At 39.1% G+C, this 24931-nt stretch overlaps 1 protein-coding gene across 2 annotated transcripts in view; it reads left to right on the forward strand.

Moving 5' to 3' along the window:
* The first annotated feature begins 209 nt into the window (after positions 1-209).
* The window catches only part of TMCC1 (transmembrane and coiled-coil domain family 1), a 249274-nt gene continuing 224552 nt past the window's right edge, over positions 210-24931 (forward strand). The window contains exon 1 of one of the 2 annotated variants that reach the window (XM_040491903.1): positions 210-314. The gene's annotated coding sequence lies outside the window, so the exon portion shown is untranslated. Of the gene's footprint in view, positions 315-18784; positions 18804-24931 lie in introns of those variants that run through there. The other variant, XM_040491904.1, reaches the window with a different exon arrangement.

A 24931-nucleotide genomic window follows, 5' to 3' on the forward strand; every position in this document is an offset into this window, starting at 1 on the left:
CGCCCCTTGCAGCGTGCGCGCGCCCGTCGCCGCCTCGCGCTTGCGCGGCCAGCTGGGGGCGGAGGTTGTGGGCGGTGGCGGCGGGCGCGCGCGCTCTTGCCCTCTCGCGCCGGTTCGCGCTCCCGCGCCGGGGCTGAGGAGGCTGTGGCGGCTGCAGCGGCGGCTGCGGCGGCTGAGGCGGCGCGGGGGGAGGGCCGGGAGGGGGGTGGTTGGGGGGGATGGACCGAGCGAGGCGGCCGCAGCGGCAGGAGCCGGCGCTTGAGCTCGAGCCACGGCGCTGGCGGAGACGCCGGCTGCCCCTCCCCTCCGCACCGGTGAGTGAGTGCTCCCGCCCCGGACGCTGGCGGCGGCCGCGGCCCCTCACGGCCCTTCCGCCGCGGGTGTGGAGAGTCGTGAGGGGAGCGTGGCCCAGAGGCGCGGCCGACGCGGGCCCGGCCTCCCGCTCGCGGCCTGGCGCGGCTCGGACCCTCGGTCGCCTCCGTTCGGGGCTGGAGCTCCGGGCCTAAGACTCGTCCTCCAGCATCCCGCCGGGCCTTTTTCCTTCCCAGCTCGTTCCGCTGTCACTTCGACCCTGGGGCTTCCCTCCCCACCCCCTCTCTTCGCCCCCCTTTCCAGCCCCCGCCTTTCCAGCCCCCACCTTTCCAGGGCCAAGGGGAGGGAGGGGAGTGTGAGGAGTTGGGCCGAGGCCTGAGGGACTGTTTGGGAGTAGACTCTGGTGGGGGTCTGGGGTCCTATGAGCCCTCGCTCGTCCCGGTGTCCCCAGAAGTTGGCCACTGGGGCCCAGCTGTTGCCACCTGAAACCAGTTTTGCACCTTTTGTTTTGATTTTGAACTTGTCGTTTGGGGGAGGGGGGAGGAGCCCGCTGTACTGGGAAAGGGAGAATAGGTGCTGCAAGGTGGGCCGTGAGACTAGGCTGGCTCGGCTTGGCCTCGGAGTGCCTTTTATTAATCCATTTAGGAAGAGAAAAGGGGGCTCAGTGAGTTGCACCTTCCCTAAAGGGCAGATATCCGTTTATAGCTTGCAAACCCCTGTTTTTTTCATTTTAAGCAAAGGTGTGTGTAGTGTTGGTCCAATTGTTGGTTTGGTTCCTGCCTTAACAACATTGATGATGAGGCTCTCCCAGGTGAATCTGCAGCTGAGTTTCTTGAAGCAGCCCATTTGAGCTGTTGGCTGATTTCTCCCTTTTCTTTGATGACACCATCCACGAGTCCTGGTAGATTCTAGTCACCGCTTTTGCAAGTCTGCCTTTTCATCCTGACTTGTCACAGAAGAAAGGAAGAACACACAGTCTAATCCAAAATGGTTGCTATAAGTCTGACATACTCATAGGCATCTCTAGGAAAGGTCTGAATTCCTAAATTAGTTAATTCTAAAAAATAAAAATAAAAATAAAAAAAAATCCAGGGCTTAAAAAGCATGTAGCTGCTTTACAACCAAACTTTGATATGTTTACGTCTTTTGACCAGTATCTTAAATTTTGGAAGAGATTCGTTAAACCGAATCCTTGTCTTTGAAGTACCTGTGTATAGAAATTGTTGCAAAGCCTGGAGGAAAGAACCTTATGAAAATGTTAATAACAAGATTCCTGCAGGGGGTAGGTATGTTGTTTTCCTCCATTTGTAGATTAAAACAGTGAGACCAGAATTGTGAGTAGGTGGTAGTTTTACTAGTGTCCTGTAACACACGATGCTTTTAGGTGGGATTTTAACGTAACAATACCTTGTCCTCTACCAACAGAATTGGCTTGTATTTTTCTTTTTTTTTTTGAAATCACACACCCACTCTCTGGCTAGTATAGAAAGATTAAAAAGCTGCTTCTGGTCTGTGGGTGGTAACCTTTTAATTTCTAAAGAGTTTTCAGTTGCTTACAGAATAGATTGCTGATCAGCGTAGCAAAAATTTAGATATTAGAATTTCATTAGCACGTGATTGAGATCTGTTATAATTATGAACATTAAGATTTGGCATAGTGTGGATGTTGTATACTATGTATAGGAAATTAGATTTCTCAGAGGATTTGCATCTTACGGTAAACAGAGGTGCCGTCCGCTGACAGAATGTTGTTACACCTTCCAGTAGTTGAGGGAATCTTTTATAAGCACAAAAAAACCTGTACAATTTGATGAAGAAACCCAATGACCTGGACTAGTTGGTGACCCACCATTTCTTTAAGCTGTTTGTTCCTTCTCTCCACTAGAATATTTCCCCTTTTCTGCCAGTCATATATCCACAAATCCTATAATGGCTAAGGGCTTAAGTTTAAATTCCTCAAAATGACATTTATGAATTCCTCAAAATCACATTTATGATTTATTTCTTCATAGAATATTTATTGAGTCCTTATTTTGTTCCAGAATTTTTTCTAAATACTGGGCAGTGGTGGGGAACAAAATAGACAAGGTCCTTGTTATTGGGCTTTTTTCGGTTTGTGTGAGAAGGAGGACAACAAACAAGTAGACAGGATAATTTTGGGTAATGCTGTAAATCAGCAGTTAGCAAACTTTTTCTGTTAGAGACCGGAAAGTATTTTAGGCTTTATGGGCCATACACTTTTTGTTGCAACTACTCAACTCTGTTGTTGTAGTGCAAAGTAGCCACAGACAGTACATAAACAAGTGTTTCTGTGTTCTAATTAAACTTGGTAGGAGTGCCTTGGTGGCTCAGTCGGTTAAGCTTTCCACTAGTGATTTTGGCTCAGGTCATGATCTCATGGTTCCTGGGATTGAGCCCTGAGTAGGATTCTGAGCTGACAATGTGGAACCTGCTTGGGATTTTCTTTCTCTCCCTCTCTTTTCAGCCCCTCCCTCACCCATGCGTGCACATTCTCTCTCTCTCAAATAAACAAAAAACCCCAAACAACTTTGTACATTGAAATTTGAATTTCATGTAATTTCCCCATGTCACAAAATATTCTTTTTCATTTTTTTGGGGGGGGGGGGCTCATATTAAAACATAGGACAGGTTGGATATTGGCCTGTAGGCTCTAGTGTGGCCCTTTATAGAAAAAGTTTGCTGATTCCTGATATCAGCTATGAAGAAGATAAGACAAGATGTGACAAGTGAGTGACTGGTGGGGTTGGTGGGGAGGCCTCACTAAGGAGTAGATATTTCATTTGTGGCCTAAAAGATGGAAGAATTTTACTGGCAAATGAAACAGCAAGTACAAAGATCTGCAAGTGGAAATGAACTGGTCCTATGTTCCCCAGCATTGAACTTTACATACCATGTCATTCTTGCCTTTGTGACTCTGCTCATTTTGTTTTTAAGTCGGTTGCCCTATTCTGTCAGGTTTCAAAAGTCTACCCATAATAGAATCTAAGACTTGGAAGAGATCTTAACTTCCTACCCAGTTGCTCTCTTCTAAAATATTCTCAGTGGTTTTTCAGCTTCTGTTTGAAACCTTTGATGATTGTAAATTCATTACTTTGAGATAGCCTATGCCATTTTTGGATAGTTCTAATTGTTAGAATGTTCTTCATGTTGTAATAGGATTCACCCTTTCTACCTTTTTTCCCTGATGCTGCCTTACAGTGACTATGGCGTAAGCCTACAGTGGGTTGCACCTCATTCCCAGGGATCAGTTCTAAAGCCAGGACTTGAAACAAAAATCACATGAAATGAAAACTATATTTGAAAATCCCGTAAATTGCTTAAAAAGTATTGTATACATGTTTTTGTGTATATAGCAATATATAATTCTTGGGCACTTTGCAAACTGAGAGCCACTGTGCATTACTGAAGGAAGGTGCAAGAGGGAAATTATTATGTAGATATCCAGGCCTTCAAATAGTTTTGCTTTTTAAAACAGCTGTCAAATCCGTATCAATGAGTGGTAGATGGTGGTAAATTTTAATGTGTTTCTGCTTCCTTGCAGAGTTTATTTTATTGTATTTTTACATTAAGCCTCTATTATATTAATGTTTATAAATATGTTGTGAATATTAAATGAGATAATATATATAGAAGCACCTGGCACATGGTAAGTGGTCAATAAATGTTTGCCAGATTTAAAGTTTTTGCTTCAGTGGGCTCACATGCACACTGTCCTTTGAAAAGTTGCAGAGAAGAACTTGGCCACCTGCTTCCTGTCTTTCCAAATTGGCATTTCCTGTTGTGGCTTTACCAAACAGCTGTCATTCTCTATGTCCTTGAGTGTTGGTCACATTTTACCAGAGGTCAGCTAGTAAGTTAAATGGCTGTATGTTGTAACTCTGTTCTGCCACATGACTCAAAGTATTTGAACACTGCTGTTGTCTCCCACTCAGGTCTTTACTTTTCAGGGCTAAACTTCATGTCTTTCATTTCTTTTAATATTTTTTTAATTTCTTTACCCTCTTGTTGTTCTTATGCGTACACCAGTTTATTGTTGTTTATTTTTACTTTGGTACCCTGAATTACATTTTAAGGTACAAACTCATCTTTCATCTCCTTGATGAAGTCTACCTTCATAATTCTAGACCTTCTCTATATTCCTAATATACTTTTAGCTACACTTCTCAATTTAATATTTTTAAAAATTTATACTTGTTCACAAGCATTTTTCTTACTTCACAGTGAGACAATAAGCTTCTTCAAGGCCAGCACCTTGTTTCATGTATCTTTTGTGTCCTGATGCACTGAGGAAAATTTCAGGCATGCAGTAGATCATAAGTGTCTGATGTCAGCTTAGGTCAGGATCTCACGGTTTGTGAGTTTGAGCCCCATGTTGTGCTCTGTGCTGTCAGTTCAGAGCCTGGAGCCTGCTTCATATTCTGTGTCTCCCTCTCTCTTTGCCCTTCCCCCACTTGCACTTTCTCTCTCTCAAAAAAAAAAAAAAAAAACACGCAAAAAAACCTTTTAAAATAAACTTTTTTTTAGAAGTGTTATATTTACTTCATTATTGTGAAGATAGTACAGAGAGTTCCTGTCTATCTAGTTTCCCTTATTAACATATTAGTGTGGTACATTTGTCACAAGTAATGAACCATTATTGATCCATTATTACTAAGTTCTACAGTTTTTCTTTTAATATTCCTTTTTTTTTTTGTTCTAGGATCCCATTCAGGATGCCATGTTACATTTAATAGTCTTGTCTCTTTAGCTCCTCTTGGTTCTGATGATTTCTCAGACTTTCCTTGTTTTTAATGACCGTGGCAATTTTGAAGATAACGGATTAGGTATTTTTGTAGACTCTCCTTCAGTTGGAATTTGTGTGATGCTTTTCTAATGGTTAGACTAATGTACTGTGATTTTGGAAAGACCACAGAGGTAAAGTATCATTCTCATCACAAACCAGAAGTACATACTAGTGATATCACTTGTTGATGTTAACTTTGATCACCCAGCTTGAGGTAGTGTTTGTTTTCTAAACTATAAAGTTAACCTTTTTGTTCTTCTCTTTCTGTCCATATTCTGGAAGAAAGTTACTATGTGTAGCCTATACTTAATGAGTGATGAGTTACACTCTACCTCAAGGGTGGAGTATCTACATAAATTTTGTTGCTTCTGTTGTTTGAGCTTTGGGCATTGGGAACTCTTTCACTTGACTTCTGTATCCCTTCCCTTTGATGTACTCACATGATTATGTGTGAAGGAGCACTTTCTTTCTGGCAACAAAAAATGCTTCAGACTCCTCTTTTATATATCATGTTCTAGTTCCTATAGTCAGCCAGTTTTCCAAGGAGCCCTAGTTCCTTTTATGGGGAAATGGTATTAGAAACTAAGATTTTGAATGCAAGATGTGCTAGTAGCTACTTGAGTATTGTTGCTTCTAGGCCATCTGAATGACAGAGAAAGGAGATTCATGTGTATAAATTAAGCTGTTAATATACACATCTATAAGTATTTCTATATGTAACCATTGTCTCTATATTAAGCTGAACATGAATTCATACAGGTGTTTCCAATTCTAATTCCTTACCACATGGATCATTCTAACCTCCACTATCCATTTACTTAATTCTTCAATTCCAGTATACATTTGGTTTCAGAATTTTTTTAATATGTATACCTGTGGGAAATAACTTTATTAACTAGAGCACAGTGCTTATGGATAGTTCCTTTTGCCTTTAGTCTTATAGACTCCACTCATTTCCAGCATTACTTGGTCAGCACCTTATTCCTCCACCTACTTTGGGAGGTTGTTTCATGTTTATAATAGATTTGAATTTTTTTTAATGTTTATTGTTGAGAGAGAGAGAGAGGCAGAGAGAGAGGGAGACACAGTCTCAGTGCTGCAGGCTCTCAGTGCTAACAGCTCAGCCTGATGTGGGGCTTGAACTTCCCAACCGCTAGATCATGATCTGAGCCAAAACAAAGTTAGACGCTTAACCCACTGAACCACCCAGGCACCCGTATAATAGATTTCGATTGTTTTGTCACATTCTGCATTCTATGCTGAGATCCCTTTACTTCTTAAGGGATTATTTTAAAATTTGCACACATTAAGGCTTATTCTCTGTGCTGTGACACAGAATGGGTTTTGACAAACTTTTCATCTCTTATGTTAACCATTACAGTATCCTATAGAATAGTTTCAGTGCTCTAAAAAATTTATCCATCACCTATTCAACTCCCCTGATACCAGCCCCTGGGCAACCATTGATCTATTTATTGTCTCTACAGTTTTGCCTTTTCCAGAATGTCAATATTTTAAATTTAAAGAAGTATTTTTGAATGATTTTTATGAACGCAGCATTTTGTTAAGTAGTGGGAGATACAAGTACTAGACAACCAACACTCAAACTTTTTTTTCCTATTGAGCTAAAAGTCATAAAACACAGAATTCATCATTTTAACCATTTAAAATGTACAGTTCAGAGGCTTTTAAGTACATTCACTATGTTGTACAACCACCACTACTATCTAATTCCAGAACAGTTTCATTAACCCAAAAAGAAACCTCATATTCATTAAGCAGTTCCTCTTCCCATCCCCTGGCAATCCCTAGACTGATTTTTGTCCCTACAGGTTTGCCTGTTTTGTATATTTAATTTAAGTGGAATTATATAATGTATGGTCTTTTGTTTTTGGTTTCTCTTATTTAATAATGTTTTTAATATTTATCCATGTTATAGCATATTTCAGTACTTAATTCCTTTTTTGTGGATGAATAATCCATTTTATGGACATAACACATTTTCATTTATCAGTTGATGGACATTTGACTTGTTTTCACTTTTTGGCTGTTATGAATAATGTTGCTCTGAACATTCATGTGTAAGTTTTTGTTTGAACATGTTTTAACTAATGCATTTCTTTTGATAAATTTTATTTTCATATTAAAGGGAAAGTTACCCAATGGCTCATTTGGTGTAAAGTGCTTACAGTGCTACTTTCTCTTGGCATGGTATTCATCAGTGAATAGTGAAATCACATAATTTTCCTGTTGTCTTTACAGAATAAAGAATTTTGGTCCCATTGGGGCAACAGTGGGTAGCCTTCCCTAGAATTCTGTTAGAGGAACATCCTGATTTATGTTGTGTACCATTTAGTTATATTTCTGAGTAGCAAGTAGTCGCTCATTGTGAAGCTGGATAATAAGATCTGCTTGTGGTCTAAAGGAATCTCTCGAGTGTATGAATTGTTTTTAACATTCTATATTCAGAAGGATAGTAGGCAGGATTCCCATTCTGTAATCTATTTGGCATCAGTGGTATTATAGAGGTTTTATTTTTATTAACCACATTCCCTCTGAGGTTTAGACTATATTAGAGTGGCATTAAATATTAGTGTTTTCTTTTTCCTATTTTAGCACGCAACCCTGATGCTTTGTTTTGCAGTTATTGCTTCAACACCTTTGCTTTGATAAATTCATTTTCCTCAGGAAGACTTGGCAGAAGTGTTCTTTTGCCAGTTTAGGGTAGCCTGACCAATTCATTGAAGTCTAATGTTTTTCATACTTCCCGAAAGCAAGGAACATTGGCTTTGTAAGCTTCTAAGTGACTTTGAGGTTCCGTGAAGACAATGGAATATAGATAAATTATATGTTAACCATTTTCATACTTTATCCCAAGAGTGTCTTTATAGGCAAGCCCTTCAAAAGTTTGTGTAATAGAACATTGGGCTGGAACCAAGAATATTTTAATTTCCCTTGTCTAAAAACTCACTAATACTGGACAAATAACTTGTGCCTTGGGACAATTTGTTGTAGAAAAGATAATATTGACTTTCACTACAGGGATGTTGTGTTAGGAAATTAGTTCTATTAATCAAGTACTTTATAAGTACTGTATCTATATTCTGTTTACTATTTCTAATGTTCTTTATTTTTTTGTGTAGTTCAGATTTCTAGTGTACATTTCCCTCTGAATGAAGGACTTCTTTAGCATTTCTTGTAGTGCAGCTTTGCTGGTGATGAATTTTTTAGCTTTTGTATGTCTGAAGAAGTCTTTAATTTGCCTTGATTTACAGAAGCTATTTTCACTACATATAGAATTCTGGGTTGACAATATTTTTCTTTAACTATTTTAAAGATGTCTTACTGTCATCTGGCCCACATTGTTTGCAGTGAGAAGTTAGCTATCATTCTTCATGCCTCTGTGCATAATATGTGGTTGTCTTCTTTTGGCTACAGTTTACTTTTCTGTCAGTTTTTAAAATTTCTGGTGTAATACAGGTAACATAAAATTTACCATGTTAACCATTTTTGAGGGTACTGTTCAGTGGTATTAAGTACATTCATATCATTTGTGCAACCATCCAAACCGTCTTTCTCCAGGAGTCTTCATGTTGCAGAACTGAAACTGTACCTATTAAAAAATAACTCTCGGGTGCCTGGGTGGCTCAGTCGGTTGAGCATCTGACTTCAACTCAGGTCATGATCTCAGTTTGTGAGTTCGAGTCCCACATCGGGCTCTGTGCTAACAGCTCAGAGCCTGGAGCCTGCTTCGGATTCTGTGACTTCCTCTCTCTCTGCCCTTTCCCCGCTCACGTTCTGTCTGTCTCTGTCTCAAGAATAAACAAACATTAAAAAAAAGAAAAAAATAACTCTCCATTCCAGGTCCCTGGTAACCACCATTCTATTTTCTGTCTGTGATTTTGACTGCTTTGGGTACTTCATAGAAGTGGAATCATACAGTGTTTATCTTTTTGTGACTGGGTTATTTCATCTAGCATAATGTTATGAGGGTTCATCCATGTTGTAATATGTGTCAGAATTTCTTTCCTTTTTAAGGCTGAATATTCCATTGTATGAATAGATGACATTTCACCATCCATTTTTCTGTCAGTAGAAATTTGGGTTGTTTCCACATTAGCTATTATGAATAGAGCTGCTGTGAACATGAGTGTACAAATATCTGTTCGCGATCTTGCTTTTAGTTCTTTTGGGTATGTACCCAGAAGTGGAATTGCTGGATCATATAATTATGTTTAAATTTTGAGGAACTGCCATCACAGTGTATTGTTTTACATTCCCACCAACAGTGCATCAGGTGTCCCAGTTTTTTGACATTCTTGCTAGCATTTTTAATAATGAATAAATGAATTAATTTTAAAGTAGGCTCGATGCCCAGCATGAAGCCCAACACAGGTCTGAATTCAGGTCCTTGAAATCAAGACCTAAGCCGAGATCAAGAGTTGGATGCTTAACCAGCTGAGCCACCCAGGTGTCTCAAGTTGTGTGTGTGGTTTTTATAGTGGCCATCCTAATGAGCATGAGGTGGTATCTCATTGTGGTTTTGATTTGCATTTCCTTAATAATAAGTTATGTTGAACATTTTCATGTGCTGATTGTCCATTTATATATCTTCTTTGTAAAAATGTCTATTCAGGTCCTTTGTCTATTTTTGAATTGTTTTTTTTTTTAAATTACAATATATTTTTTAAATTTTTTTACGTTTATTTCTGAGACAGAGCATGAGTGGGGGAGGGGCAGAGAGAGAAGGAGACACAGAATCTGAAACAGGCTCCAGGCTCTGCGCTCTCAGCATAGAGCCCGACGTGGGGCTCGAACCCACAAACCGCGAGATCATGACCTGAGCCGAAGTTGGTCACTCAACCGACTAAGCCACCCAGGCGCCCCTGAATTGGGGGTGGGGGGTGGTGGTGTGTGTGTGTGCGCGCGCGCGCGCGCGTGTGTGCGCGCGCATGCGCTTGTTGAGTTGTGGGCATCCTTTGTATATTCTTGATATTGATTACTTATTAAGTATATGATTTGCAGATATTTTTCTCCATTCTGTATTCCTCTGTCTGCTTTTAAGATTTTTTCCCCTTATCTCTGGTTTTAAGGAAATAGATTTGGCAGAGTTTTACATTTCTTCATGTTTCTTGAGCTTTTGGATCTGTAGGTTTATAATTTTTGCCAAATTTAGAAAATTTTAGGTATTATTTTTTCAAATCTTCCCCCACCGAGATTCTAATTACACATATATTATTATTAGATTATTCGATTCCTTGAGTTTGTCCCATAGCTCATTGATGCTGTGTCCTTTTTTTCCCCAGTTTCCTTATATTCTGGGTTTCATTTTGGATAATTTCTATTATTATGTCTTTACATTCCCAAATCTTTTCTTCTGCATTGGGTTATCTACTGTTAATCCCATAAAGTGTATTTCGTTTCAGCCTACTATACTATAATTTGTACCTTGATAGAAATGCAGTGACATGGCAGGTATCAAGAAATACTGTCTTAATTTGCTGCCAAAATAAAAGATTCCTAATTCTGTAAGCTGTCTAAAGGGTACATAAAGCCACACTATGTGTTAAATTAACTTTGTCTCTTGTTTTCCACATTAACTTTGTTTTTCTGCCAGACCTACCTATGTATTTTTTGCATCTTATTTATTTATTTTTTTTGTATTTCTTTCTGACATAGACATCTCTATAATATTTGTTTTATAAGGCACCAAAGTGCCTCATATGTTTGCCAAACTACCTAATAGTTTTCTGTGTTGGTTTGGTTGTATTATATGACCATCATCTTGCTATAAAAAGCATGAAATAGATTTTTATATCTTGTTTTACTATACTGCTTATTTAATACTAATCAGAGAGCTGGATTACCTGCTGAAGTGTACCTTTGATTGCAGCTGTCATTGATAATCCCAGTGCCACCTGGGCTTGGCCACTTGTATTACCACCCTGTGATCTTTTAATGTTACTAATACCAACTTAAAAAATTTTTCAGACTGACAACTGGTAACTGTTTGCCAGCCAGTCATTTGCATTTAGTAGTATTTCTCCTTCCCTTGCTCCTCTGTCCCAGCAGGTATTATTCTCTCGAGGACACACCCACAGTTAGCACAGTCTTCAGATGCTGACACTTGGTGAGCAGCTACTCTTAATCACAAGATATAGAAGACACAGTCTCCATTCTTTCAGGTTGGATCTCTATTCATGTGGATTTTCTGTTTCTGTATCTTTTTTAAAAATAGCTTTTTGGGAAACACTTTCATCCTCATCTATGCAAAGAAAGGAAAGCTATTGTGCTGGGATTTTGAGGAGTTATGTGTTTTTCCTTTTATTGCGAAACTGCATCACTTAGGCACTCAGAAAATAATGACTTAACATTGACTCTTTCCTCTATAGAACTTTGTTCTCATTCACTTGTTACATCTTCCTTTCTCCCATTCTCTTTTTTTAAAGCAATTGTCATAACTTAATAAGAACTTCCTTGATGTGTGATATAGCAGCTCATTTCTTAACATTCTTCCTGAATGTCATTGGACTCTGGGTTAGACTTATAAGTAATAGGAATCCATTCGAATTCTTATTCCTCAAGTTGAGATTGTGATTCTGATGAACTGAGTTTGTTCTCATTCTGCAAAGACACTGGGAAAGCTTAGTATCTTCAGCATAAAATATGGCTGTATGGTTTTGTGTCTGCTTCAATATCAGTTGCAAGGGGAGGTGTGATATCAGAAAATTGAGAGACTTCAGTCCCGGTTTTGGCATTGTTACTGCTATGCTTTGAGTGAGAGTATATTTGTTTTCTTATCTCTAAAGTGAGCTTATCATTACTTGCTTTACACAAGCCTCATGAGATTGTTGAGGGACAGGTGAGAAAATTTGTGTGGAAGACTATTTTACCAGTGTAAAGTCTTGTTACTGTGTTGCAGAGAGCTGTAGACATACTTGTTCTCTTCACTCAAAGATGCAGTTTTTATTTCTGCAGACTTTTTTGATGGTATAGCTCTGTCATGAATCGGATATTTTAAATCTCCATACTTAATGTATGAACAGTAGTGTTTATAGTGCCTAATTACATGGTAGGTGCTAAGTAGATTTTATTTATTTTTTATTTTTCTCAAAGATTTATTTATTTATTTATTTATTTATTTATTTATTTATTTATTTATTTAGAGCACGTGAGTGGGACAGGGGCAGATAGAGAGAAAATCCCACGCAGGCTCTCCACCGACAGCGCAGAACCCGATGAGGGGCTTGAGCTCATGTACCATGAGATTATGACCTGAATTGAAGTCGGATGCTTAACCGACTGAGCCACCCAAGGCTCCCTGGTGCTAAGTGTATTTTAAAAAGTGGATTTGTTGAATGTGATGCTAAGAAAATGTCAGTTTGTACAGTAAGAAACTACTTTACAAAATCTATTGGATAGTGTTTTGAAGAGAAATCTCATTTGTTTTATTGTTTTATACATTTAAAATATTTTTGGAGGGCTTACTGGATTCTGGGTACTGGGGAAGAAAAACAATGTCTGCTTTCATAGAGCTTCTTTTGCGTTTTATATGGGGAGATAGAATAAACAAGATAAGTAACTTCTAATGACAAGTTCTAATGAGAAAAGTACAAGCAAGAGAGAGGAATAGGGCATATCAAGGGGAAGGATTGAGTGGTCGCAAATGGCTCACAGAGAAGGGAACATTTGAGTAAAGGCTTGAAAGATGTGAAACAGCAAGTCATGCAGATAAATGAGAGAAGAGCATTCTAGACATAGCAGATGACAAGTGATAGGTCCTGAGACTGAAGCTTGCCTGGGAAATGGTAAGAATTGGGGAGGGTAGATGCTTATCTTGTGGTGCCTTAGAGAAATACGTTTCAGACTTTACTGTGCATATGGCTTATGTAGGTTGTTTTTGTTAAAATTCAGTTTCTATTTTGTAGGTTTGAAGTGGGGTTCATTCCTTTTTTTTTATGTTTATTTTTGAGAGAGAGAGAGAGCATGCTCAAGTGGGGGGAGGGGCAGAGAGAGAGGGAGACACAGAATCTAAAGCAGGCCCCAGTCTCTGAGCTATCAACACAGAGCCCCATGCAGGGCTCGAACTCACAAGCTGTGAGATCATGACCTGAGCTGAGGTTGGATGCTTAACTGACTGACCTACCCAGGCTACCCATGGTGGGGATCATTTCTAACAAGCTCCCAGCTACTGCTGGTGCTGTTGGTCCTTTGTAGGTCTTTAGCTTTCATGCTAAGTGAAATTGGAAATCTTTGGAGGGTTTTGGGTAGTGGTTTGACATGATCCAATTTCTATTTTAACATCATGCCTCTGGCTGCTGTATTGGTAATAGGCTGGTGGTGAATGATTGGGCAAGGGTAAAGGAAGGAACACCAGTTAGGAGGCTTCTGCTATAATTCAAATGAGAGAAGACGCCAGTTTGCATTGTGGGGTGGCAGTGTATGTTCTGATTTTCAAGTAGAGTCAACTAGTTTTACTGATAGACTGGATGTTTTACTGATAGAAAGAAAGGAAGGAGTTAAGAACAATTCCAAGGTTTTTGCTCTAAGTTCCTTAAGGACACCATTTATTCAGATGGGGAAGACTGAAGGAGTAAGTCTTCAGTCCTTACTTTCCTTCCTTCTTGGAAGGAAAGTACAGGAGCTCAGTTTTGGACATATATTATAGATGCTTACTAGACTTGGTAGAGATTTTGAGTAGGTAGCTGGTTTATGAGTCTGGAATTCAAGAGAGAGGATCTGCTAGAGGTGTACCACCGGAGGTTACTGTCAAAAAGATTGTATTTAAGCCAGGGGGCTGGATGAGGTCCAAGGGAGTGAGAAGAGATAGAAGTAAGAAGAAGTTGAAGAACTTAATTAACTCTGGAGTGGACCAGAGTTTAGAGATCTTTGGAGGAAGGTGAAAAGGAACAGTCAAAGGAGACTTAGCACCAGCCAGAGAAATAGGAAGAAACCAGGTGAGAGGGTATCTGGAAGCCAAACAAGGAAAGTGTTTCAAGGAGTAGGGAGTTGTTATTAACTATGTTAAATACTAAACAATTAAGATGATGGTTGAGAAATAACCATTTGATTTAGTGGTGTGAAAGTTATTGGTAACCTTGGTAAGAATAGTTTCAGTGAGGCAGTGGGGGATAAAAATCTGATTGGAAATGTTGCCTTTCCAATAGCAAAACAGTCCTAAACCCTGATGAGGTTGTATTTAGGTAAAAATCTGCAACTCTAGATAAATGTCTGGGATAGGAGAAGATATAAGATGTTTAAGTACTATTAGCAACTGGCTTGATTAATTGCTCATTCAAAGTGATACTGAAAAATGTACCTTGAAATCTTTAGGGTGTCCTAAACAACTTAGTTCCTGGATTTTTGTTTCATGCCGTCAAGGTTTTAAATCGTTCTTAGCAGTTACAATAGAAAAGAAGAAATACGAGGATTGGTTAGGAAACAATTTGCTCTTAGCTATTCTTATTTCCTAGGTTACAGAGCTGAAAGACCCCTTAAATACTAATTGGACTATTGAAAGGGACTGTGAGAACCTCTTCACACTGCTATCTATTTCATAGTAGAAGTTTTCAATCTTTGTAGCATCCTCAACCTGAAGATCTGTTCAAACAACCAAAGTAGACAAGTTAAGCTTAGATATAACTTAGTTTTAGCATTTATGGAAGACCTCGCTTTTTTCTACATTTGTTTATTTAAAAATATTTATCAAATATTTTCATATATGTTTGGTTCTGTTGTAACTGCTTAAGATGCAGTGCGTTAAGGTTACTGCCTGAGTGGAGCTTATGTCCTAGTTGGAATGAAGTAGCAGATTGGGGCCAAAACTTGTTAGTTGTCTCAGACTAGTACTGATTGTCTTAATGCTGTGCATGCACATGGGAATCACAAAGAAATAAAATGATGGTAAATACATAACATGGAATACTATGCTGCTATTAAACAATGACACAAATTACTCTATTTCCAGTAGAATTTAAGCTCCATTGGATTCCATTGATATAAAGTGTATCACTTAGGATATATTCAACTGTAAATAATAGTATCTAAAAGTAACTAAACAGTAAAGACTCTTAAGTTGTCTCATATAAATAGAAACAAAGAAATAGGTGGTTCAGGGCTAGTGTGGTTGCTTGGTAATATTTATTAAACCCAGGTTTTCCCCTATCTTAACTCTATTACTTTTAGTATATTGTTTTTTCAGTTTCTCTGCTGTAGCCTTATGGTTGTAGGATGGCTGCCTTAGCTCCAAGCAGCACAACTAACTGCATTCAAAGACGGGTAATGGAGGGCAAAATTTTTTTTTTTTAATGTCTGTTTATTTATTTTGAGAGAGAGAGAAAATGAGAGCGAGTGAGTGGGGGAGGGGCAGAGAGAGAGGGAGAGAGAGAACCACAAGCAGGCACCGTGCTGTCAGTGCAGAGCCCCATGCAGGGCTTGATCTCACAAATTGTGAGATCATTACCTCACCTGAGATCATGGGTCAGACACTCAACTGACTGAGCCACCTAGGTGCCCTCAAAATATTTTTCTAATGGGAAGGCTTAGTCATTTTATTATTTTTTTTAAAAATTTTTTTTCAACGTTTATTTATTTTTGGGACAAAGAGAGACAGAGCATGAACGGGGGAGGGGCAGAGAGAGAGGGAGACACAGAATCAGAAACAGGCTCCAGGCTCTGAGCCATCAGCCCAGAGCCTGACGCGGGGCTCGAACTCACGGACCGCGAGATCGTGACCTGGCTGAAGTCGGACACTTAACCGACTGCGCCACCCAGGCGCCCGACTTAGTCATTTTAAATGGGGAGAAAATAGGGGCGCCTGGGTGGCTCAGCGGGGCGCCTGGGTGGCTCAGTTGGTTAAGCGTCCGACTTCAGCTCAGGTCACGATCTTGCGGTCTGTGAGTTCGGGCCCCGCGTCAGGCTCTGGGCTGATGGCTCAGAGCCTGGAGCCTGCTTCCGATTCTGTGTCTCCCTCTCTCTCTGCCCCTCCCCCGTTCATGCTCTCTCTCTGTCTCAAAAATAAATAAATGTTAAAAAAAAAAAAAGGGAGAAAATAATTCCCAGAAGTCTTAAACAGTGCTTCATGAACTTTAAGAGTGTGGGTAAGACTGACCTAGGGAATGTGTTAAAATACAAATTCCTGGAATCCACTGACAGAGATTCTGATCCATAGGTTTAGAGTGGGGTCTGAGAATTTGTATCAGTGATGTGCTCCCACGTGATGCAGATGCTGTGGTTTTGAGTAGCAATGCCATATGCAATGTCTCCTTACATTTCAGTGAAGGTCATATTGCTTGCTGCCCCGGACCCCTGGAGTGTCTGAGGAAGTGATTATCTGGTAAAGAGAATATGATAGCCATAGTGGGTTTCAACTAATCATGGCTCATCTCTTGGGGTTGGGTACATTACCACCCTGAACAGATAGGAGTTCTGAAAGAAGGGAGAAATGGCTGTAGGTTGACAGCTAAGTGTCTACTACTTTTGCTATTACAAATGTTGCAGTGAATACCCATGCTCCAAAGAAAAGGTAGGTGTATTTAAAATTTTCATAGATAATTCCAAATTGTGCTCTAAAGAGTTGGAGTTAATATATATTCCCATCAGCAATCTGTGGGGTACTTGTTTCCACGTTTTACAAATTAGATATGTTATCAACACTTTGATCTTTGTCACTCTGATAGGTAAAAAATGTTATTACATTACAGATTGAATTTACATTGCTCTTTACCTCACACCTGTCATAATGACTCAAATCAAAAACACAGGAAACAACAGGTATTGGCAAGGGTGTGGAGAAAAAGGAATCCTAATGCACTGTTGGTGGGAATGCAAACTGGTGCAGCCACTGTGGAAGACAGTATGGAGGCTCCTTAAAAAAGTTAAAAATAGAGGGGTGACTGGCTGGTTCTGTTAGTAGAGGATGAAACTCTTGATCGTGAGTTTGAGCCATGTGTTGGGTAGAGAGATTACTTACAAAGAAAAAAAAAAGGAAGTAGAAACTACCTTATGATCCAGTAATCATACTACTGGGTTTTTATCCAAAAAATATAAAAACATTTATTCAGAGGAATACCTGTACCCCTATGTTTATAGCAGAATTATTACAGTAGTTAAATTATGGAAGCAACCCAAGTGTCCATCAGTAGATGAATGGATAAAAAATGGTGTATGTATATACAATGGAATATTATTCAACCATAAAAAAGAACAAAATTTGTCATTTGCAACAACATGGATGGAGCTAGAGAGTATTATGCTACGTGAAATAAGTCAGAGAAAGACAAATACCATATGATTTCACTCATGTGAAATTTAAGAAACAAATGAGCAAAGGAACAAAAAAGAGACAAACCAAGAAATAAACTCTTAACTATCAAGAATAAATTGATGGTTACCAGAGGAGAGGTGGGTGGAGGGATGAGTGAAATAGAAAATGGGAATTAAGGAGGGCACTTGGGATGAGCACTGGGTGATGTATGGAAATGTTGAATCACTGTATTGTACACTTGAAACTAATAAAGTGTACTAATAAAGTGAATGTTAACTGGAATTCAATTTAAAATTAAAAACTTTAATCACACAAATTTACGTTGCTCTTTATGAGTGAAGTTGAATTTTATCTTTGTTTTTCTGTGATCTGGTTGTTAATGTTAGATGTTGGTTCTTTTTTCATTGATTAATTGATTGCTTTTTTACCTTTATGAATTTGTAGGAAATGTGTAATGAAATCAGTGTATTACTGTATGTGTTGCAAATGTCTCTTCCCAGTTTGTTGGTCTTTTAAATCTGGTTTGCTTATTTGTTTGTTATAAAGCACAGTGTGGGGCTGCCTGTGTGGCTCAGTCTGTTAAGTGTCTGACTCTTGGTTTTGGCTCAGGTCATGATCTCATCTTTCATGAGTCATGAGATTGAGCCCCATATTGGGCTCCACGCTGCTTAAGATTCTCTCCTTGTGCTCGCTTGATGTCTCTCAAAACAGAAAGCACAGTGTGATTATACAGGCTTGTAAGTTCTTCTTTTGCTAAGCATTATAGATCTAGATCTTAAATAATGGTACAATATGCATGCTTACCAAAAATTTTGTAAATGATGCTAAAACTGGGAGTGTTATCTGATGTGTTGCATCAAAGAAAACCAAGGCAATCTAAGCAGGATGAAGTATGAAAGTGATAAGATAGGTGTGATAGAAATGTAAAGTTTACTCTTTAACAGAAATGATCTGCCTAAAATAGATTTTTCATTTGAAAGCCACCATCCTCTAAGGTAGTTAATTGTATAATGTGGTTGTGAAAAGAGGCTAACATTGATGAACATTTATAGATGTACAGTGGTAAATTAAGGGAAGTAATAGTCCCTTTGTTCTTGTACCATCTGATTATATGTATTGTGTCCACTTACGGATTTTACACTTCAGTGAGACAGTGATAATCTAAATTGTCCATATGATTATGACCAAGAATAATGAGTTCCCTAGATACTGTATCTAATGAAGAGCCGTTGAAGAATCAGGAGCTGTTTTGCCACAGAAGATAATACTTGGAAACTTAACTATCTAAATAAATTTAAGAGTTGTTTTAAGCAAAAGGGAGCTGACTGATCATCTCTCTTGCTCCAGAGGACAGACCATGGGTAGAAGGTAATTTGGAGGTGAATTTCATCCCACTATGGAAAAGACCTTTTGCACAATAAGGTATGTCCCATAGTGGAATAGACAAAATTATGAGGTCTCTGTCATTAGAGATATTCAAGTATAGCTTGGATGATTGTGTTTTGGAGATATAAGTGTTCCTGTAAGAGTTTAAACTACATGATCTCTTTCTTGCCCCTCCCAGCTCTTAAGATTTGCTAATCTCTAGACTCTCTTTTTTGTGCTCATATTGGTAACAGAAGGTAGTGAAAAGTCTTATTGACTTTAGTTCCTTGATAATTGGGGAAGAAAAAAATAAAATATTTTCCAACCAGCAAGAGAATACAATGCCAAAAAAGGCAGTTCTTAAAAAGTGTATAAAGTAGAAAACTAGAATACTAGATCTGTATATGGACTGTCAGTATTATGTTTTTGATAGCAATTCTTAAGGCTAGTCTGTCTGCTTGTCTCTCTCCCTCCCTCCCTTCTCCTCTTCCTTCCACATTTCATTTACTGAATTAGGGCAGGTGATTTAACAACAGACTGCGAGATAAGGCTGGGGGGAAGACTTCTTTGCATTCCCTCTCAGGACTCACAGTTGTGTTATGGATACTTATAATAAATTTTCCATAATAGTCTTCTTTTGGGCAAGCTAGGTCTGAAACTGGAGATTGGCATACATACATTCTAGGAGTCCTAGGAATTGCTTGGATTTATGATCAGTTCCTGAGGGCAGCTTTGTTGTGAGGATGTTCAACAAAGTGGCTGGTGGAGAACTTGCTTGAAGACTGATAAAGCTGGGGGAAGGTTTGGCTCCACAAAGAGTCACAGCATTATTTTGCTCTTTGGCTTTTCTTTACTAGGATGCCTAGGCGCCTAGGATACTGCTTCATGTGAACACCAACAGGTATGGGGCCTGTGCTGTTACTCAAAAACCTCAAGCCTGGCACACACCCTTAAGACTAGCATAATGTTCTTAAGGATTGTTAGAGAGTTTATAATTTTATACTACATTATAAAAAGTAAGGGTTGCCATAGAAGAAGGCAGGGGTTTGTGTTTTATAACTAGATTTAGTACTCTGCTACTTGCTGCGTGCAGTGGGAAATTTAATGATGAGATTCAATTTTCTCATATGTTATCAGGGGCAATATCTATCTTTCAGAATTGCATACATTGGAAATAATTTGACCTAAGGTTAATGCCTGGCACAAAGATGGCAAAAAATTATTATTTTTTAAAGATTTTATTTTTTTAAGTAATCTCTGCATCTAACATGGGGCTCGAAATCACAACCCCAAGATCAAGAGTTGCGTGCTCCACCCACTGAACCAGCCAGGCACCCCAGATGGCATAAAATTATTACTAATTATATCAGTAGAAACTGTTCTGACAATATTGCTTAAATTTTGGGGTCTTTTATTTATACATGTGCAGCAAAGTAAGCTGGGAGATGGTATCAACAAATCCACTTACCTTTTTTTTTTTTTTTTAACTTTATAGAGTGGAATTAACTACTTGTGTAGTGTAGGTTTTTCCATACCACCACCAATTGTCCAATTTTGTGATACCAGTCCAACAATTGAATTCAGTTCTAACACTGTCTACCTGGAGTTAGTGTCAGATCCTTCAAGTTAGAGGGCTCAGTTCCTAAGACTGTCCCCACTTTAGTCACCAGTTGCAAGTCCGGGGCCACCTGTACTCCTTTCCAACTTTGCAAAAAATTCTGGGGTTTCCATGACCTCTCCTTAGATTCAATAATTTGCTGAGATGACTCACAGAACTCAGGAAGAGCACTTTACCTACGCTTATAGGCTTATTATAAAGAGGGCAACTCAGAAACAGTGGAGAGGATGCACTGGGCAAGGTATGGGGAACTTCCCTGCTGTCTCTGGGCACACCAACCTCCCAGTACCTCCATGTGTTCACTTATCCAGAAGCTCTCTAAACCCTGTTGTTCAGGGTTTTTTTAGAAGTTTCTATTACCTAGGAATGATTGGTTAAATCATTGGCCTTGGTGGTTTACTCTCCCTTTCCCCATAATGGGGGCAGGGCCTGAAAGTTTCAACCCTCTAATCATGTGGATTGGTCCCTCTCACAACCGGTTCCCATCTTTAGCTATGTAAGGGTCCACCAAGAGTCACCTTGTTAGCACAAATTGCTTTGTGGTTAAAAGAGGCTTGTTATGAATAACAAGAGTGCTCCTATCACTCTTGAAATTCCAAGGGTTTTAGGAGTTCTGTGCCAGGAATTAGGGACAAAATCCAAATACACTTGAGCCTGGGACAGCATGGGTGTGAACTTATACAGGTCCACTGATACACGGATTTTTTTGATAAAAACATGACACTATTATAAATGTATTTTTTCTTATGATTTTCTTACTAATATTTCCATTTCTCTAGCTTACTGTAAGAATACAGTATATAATGCATATAACAGACAAAATATGTGTTAATCACAGTTCATGTTATTGGTAAGCCTTCCAGTCAATAGTAGGCTGTTAGTGGTTAAGTTCTTGGGAGTCAAAAGTTAAGTGCAGATTTTTGACTGCATGGGATGTTGGTGCCCCTAACCCCCTAGTTGTAACTAGGTCTTGTTTTTTAGAACCGAGGGCTGAGTTTCAGAACATCAGTATTGAATTCCCTATAGGTCATTGATATGTTAGTTTATTGAGCCATGGTGCCACCGTTTTGATTCTTGATAATGTAAATAATATTTGTTTTGAGATCCTTAGATGAAAGGTGCTATTGAAACAGCTGACTGCCATATTCCTGAGGGGTCTTTATCAAATTCCAGTATGGTTTCTTTTTCTGCCTGGACTTTTGTCCTCAGATGGCTGTACTCTAATCCTGTGACAGAGCTAATGCTTTAGTGTGATGTGACAAAAGCAGATCATTTGCCAACAGGAATAAGGCTTATTTTTCTTAAACTATTAGGTCATGAAATTTGGGTAGAGATGTCTTTTGATGGTCTTACTCTTTTTTTTTTTTTTCAACGTTTATTTATTTTTGGGACAGAGACAGACAGAGCATGAACGGGGGAGGGGCAGAGAGAGAGGGAGACACAGAATCAGAAACAGGCTCCAGGCTCTGAGCCATCAGCCCAGAGCCTGACGCGGGGCTCGAACTCCCAGACCGCGAGATCGTGACCTGGCTGAAGTCGGACGCTTAACCGACTGTGCCACCCAGGCGCCCCTGTCTTACTCTTTTTAACAGTAAACAACAGCCAGGACAGGAAGAGTAAATTGTTTGAAATTCTAAATTCTTTCCTACTTTAAAGATTTTCCCCCCTCTGCCTGCTTATTTTTAACATATTTTTTAGAAATGTGGACAGTGTCTTCTCCTAATACAGAAATTTCCTTAGAATGTAAGCTTTAATTAATGTTTTAAATATTTTTGAACATCAGTGGGAAGTGTCTTGGTACACAAGAGTGGGCACTGGTCTAATACAGTGCCTCACAGAATTCTCCATGTGTATCAGTCACTCAATAAATACCTTTTCTAGAAGTTAGAAACCTTGGTTCTGGCCTTTGCTTCCAACTACCTGTATGACCTAATTAGAGTCTCATTCCTCATCTTTAAAATTGTTAGAATCTGGGTTTCCAGGGTGGCTCAGTCGTTTAAGCCTTCATTTTCAGCTCAGGTCATGATCTCACGGTTCATGGGTTCGAGCCCCGCATCAGGCTCCCTGCTGCTGGCTCAGAGCCTGGAGCCTGCTTTGGATTCTGTGTCTCCCTCTCTCTGTGCCCTTCCCCAACTCATTCTCATTCTCTCTCCCTCCCTCCCTCCCTCCCTCTCTCTCTCTCTCTCTCTCTCTCAAAAATAAGTAAACATTTAAGAAAATATTTAAAAAGTAAAATAAATTTAGGGTGCCTGGGCGGCTCAGTCGGTTAAGCATCTGACTTTTGGTTTTGGCTCAGGTCATGATCTCGAGATCTGTGAGTTTGAGCCCTGAGTCGGGCTCTGTGCTGACAGCACGGAGCCTGCTTGGTATTCTCTCTCCCTCTCTATCTGCCCCTCTCTTGTTCTCTTTCTCTCTCTTGCTCTCAAAATAAATAAAAAAACTTAAAAATGAAATAAATCTAGATTTAAGTTAGTCTAATATCTGTTAGTAAAGTGAAAAAAGAATACATTTTATTTCTGGTATATGACAATGTGGAGGCACAGGAGGATTAGGAAGCCAAAAATGTAAGATACAAATTCAGAGCTTCCATTTTGTTAGTAAGTATTCATTGAATGCCAACTGTATCCTCACTATTGATAGGGAATCTCTCTTCAAGAAGCTTGCTTTTTAAAGCAAAAAAATTTTTTTAATGTTTATTTTTTGAGAGAGAAACAGAGACAGAGCGTGAGTGGGGAGAGGCAGAGAGGGAGGGAGACACAGAATCTGAAGCAGGCTCCAGGCTCTGAGCTGTCAGCACAGAGCCCCATGTGGGGCTTGAACTCACAAACAATGAGGTCAAGACCTGAGCCAAAGTCAGATGCCTAACCAACTGAGCCATCCAGGCACCCTAAAAGTCTTATTTTTCAATGTAGATAGAGGAAAACATAACTAACTTTTGAAGGCCACTCAATTTGTATTATGGAAACTCAAAGAAAGAAGAGAATAGGTGAATGCTGAAATGGTTAAGATATGACCTATGGCCTCTATTTAGATAAATGTTGGAAAAAGGAAATAACACTACAGGCATGAAAGATAACATGTAAAAGCATGGGGACAAATTAGTCTTATATTGTATGTTTCTGCATTTATGAGACTAGTCTAACCCATTTGTTGACCTTTTGAACTTAGTTTTGAGTATGGTCAGTTTAAGATAGGAAGAGTGGATTTCTAGAGGTAGAGCTGAAACAAAGGAAATGGGGAAGTCCCTATTTCATAGGTAGAATGAACTGGAGGAGGAAGAGATTTGCATAGGTAAGGATAGTTGAAAGTGTCATGTTGTAATCCTGGAAATAAGATGAAAAAGTATCCAAAAATAAGGTCAGTCACAAACTATTACTTTACAATAGTTTATCAGTAGATAATATTTAATAAAACCAGTATATAAATTTTATATGTTTATAGTGAATAATGCCATGTGTATTGAATTTCTGATCTGTCCTGGATTTGTGAGCCCAGAATTCTGTTTGTAGCAAATGATAACAATATAAAGTATAGCTGTGGGTCTTTGTATCCTATTGGGAAGCAAATGAGAGATTAAGACTCTAACACCTAAGGTGTATTTATTTAATAATCTAAGTTTAAAAATCAGTGAGGCAGGGGAGCCTGGATGGCTCAGTCGGTTAAGTGTCTGATTCTTGATCTCGGCTCAGGTCATGATCTCATGGTTCCTGAGTTTGAGCCCCACTGTCTACCCCTCTGTCTACCCTTCCCCTCTGTCTACCCCTTCCCCTTTTGCACTCTCTCTCTCTCAAAAATACATACATACATACATACATACATACATATCAGTGGGGCAAAAAATCAGGGTACCAGGGCCCCCAGAATAGTGCACGTATTTTATTTTGATCTGCCTATCCTATTCTCCTGTTGATTATGAACATGAGAATCCATAACAAGTATGTGGTAGCTCTGATCTCTGATGTAAGTTTGTATGGGTGATTCCCAAATCTCCATCTTCAGCCTATACTCCCTACTGGTTCCTGAAACTTAATGCCTTCTACCAAATTCATTGGCATTTTGCCATGATCTCTTTGCATTCCTGTATACCTATACTTCCTCTAGTTTTACTTATCTTGATTAATGGTTCATCATTCACTTAGCCAACTAGTCCATAAAACTTGAGGATATCTTTAATTTTTTCCTGTTCTGGCTTTTATGTTGATAAACAAATGTGTATTTTACTTCTGAAATGTTTCTTCTTCGTTGAGCCTTTAGGATGTTCATTTGTTCACTCATTCACTCTTCTGTCACATTTATTGAGCACCTAATATGTGCTAGGCACAGTACAAAGTACTAGGGAGTGAGTGGTAAGATCAGTTTCTTGCTCTTATAGAACCTGTAATCCAAACTTTCATCATTTTCCCTGCATCCCCTTTGAGCTATTGTGATAGCCATTCTTTTTTTTTTTCTGGTTATAAATCTAATACTTGCTTATTTTAAGAAGTGCAGGTATTATAGAAATGTATAACACTGAAAGTAGGAGACTGCCTATAGTCTTATCCATCAGAGATACTGCTGCTAAAAATTT

Source organism: Herpailurus yagouaroundi, unplaced genomic scaffold (assembly GCF_014898765.1).
Source record: "Herpailurus yagouaroundi ecotype Mexico unplaced genomic scaffold, PumYag 183, whole genome shotgun sequence".
NCBI lineage: Eukaryota > Metazoa > Chordata > Mammalia > Carnivora > Felidae > Herpailurus > Herpailurus yagouaroundi.